Below are 1,480 nucleotides of genomic sequence, written 5' to 3' on the forward strand. Positions count from 1 at the left end.
CAGTTAAATCTCGATGCTGAATACTTCATGGTAATTGTTAAGATTTATTTTGTTGAATGAGGTATTATCAGTATCTTTGACATAATTTTTTTTATAGATTCTAACTTTTACAAGTGCTAACATCTGTATTATTTAAGCTTTAAAAAAGACTAGCACCTTGGCGTTTTGACAGGGAAAACGACAGGAGGAAGAAAAGGAAAACTCTGCTTTGTGAGCAATCTGAGTCTCCCCTGGAAGATACCAGGCCTCTGTCGGCGGGCCTTCCCCCTCCTGACAGGTCATATTAGACGCCTGGTTCATGAGGACAGAAGGCCACTTCTTACGCCCCAGACTCTTGAAGGATGTGATTAACCTCTAGTTTACATCATGGGCACCTGATCCACCAGAAGGACCCAGCGGTTTACTTACAGTCGTGTTAAAAAGCCAAACAAAATAAAGAACAACCCAGTCTTACTTTACAGTCCTGAGCTTCCTAAGGGGATTGTACAAAACACATGGACACTAAATAAGGTTTACTTTTTATTTTGAGCTACAAAACAGACTTTCAGCCACGAAGGAGAGGGTTATGGAGCGTGACCCTCAGACCCGAAGGCTTTCCCTGAAGAGGGAGGCAGACCCTGAGTGTGCTGCTGGCTTGAATCCACTGCCTTTCCGGGAGCCATATTTTTTATGTCAATTGGCAGGCTCTTGGCTCATCGTTAGGCATTTTATGACTGTCCTGCTGAAAATCTCACCAATCCCTAACACCACAGGGAAACTGTGGAAATGAAAGGGTGATGTGTGAATGCGGGCGCTGGTGCCCCCACATGCATTACAAGTGGATGGGGAGTGAGAAGGAAGAGGTGGGGTAAGTCAGTGGCTGTGACGACCTCTACGGCAGTTAAGAAAAGGCACACAATTCAAATGGTCTGTGTTTTCACTCAGCTAGTTATTGCACGTTCAGTGGTGCAGATTTGCAGAGGCTGAGTAACATGACCAAGTCTGCACTGACGACTTCCTTGGGTTCCCCTTTCCATCTACTTGTCCTAAGAGCCATTCAAGGATTTCTTTAGTGTAGAAGAGAAACAAGAAGGGCTAAACTACAACTTGAGCTTTATCTCAGAAATGAAAACAATGTAAGGTAAACATTTGTACCCTTGTATCAATCTGAAATTAACAACAAAAATCATCCGATGAGCCCCCCCCCACACACACACTTTGGGTACTCATAAACAGCAAAGAACTTGCAGAAATCCTACAATGAATGACAATCTTTAAAAAGCTTTAAAAAACAGTGTATTTATTACAATTGTACTTTTTTTTTGGAGACAGAATCTTACTCTGTCGTCTTGGGGTGAAGGGTCATGGCATCATCAAAGCTCACAACAAACTCAAACTGTTGGGCTCAAGTGATCCTCCTGCCTCAGCCTCCCAAGTAGCTGGGACTATAGGCACCTGCCACCAAGCCCAGCTAATTTTTTCTTTTTCTTTTTTTTTTTTT

General features: G+C 43.0%; 1 protein-coding gene across 2 annotated transcripts in view; it reads right to left on the reverse strand.

Annotated features, from left to right (window-relative positions):
• Positions 1-1,480, reverse strand: part of WWC2 (WW and C2 domain containing 2) — a 130,484-nt gene that overhangs the window by 8,258 nt on the left and 120,746 nt on the right. The gene's annotated exons all lie outside the window — the stretch shown is intronic.

This window comes from Otolemur garnettii, unplaced genomic scaffold, assembly GCF_000181295.1.
Source record: "Otolemur garnettii isolate 467f Iridium unplaced genomic scaffold, OtoGar3 scaffold00061, whole genome shotgun sequence".
Classification (NCBI taxonomy): domain Eukaryota; kingdom Metazoa; phylum Chordata; class Mammalia; order Primates; family Galagidae; genus Otolemur; species Otolemur garnettii.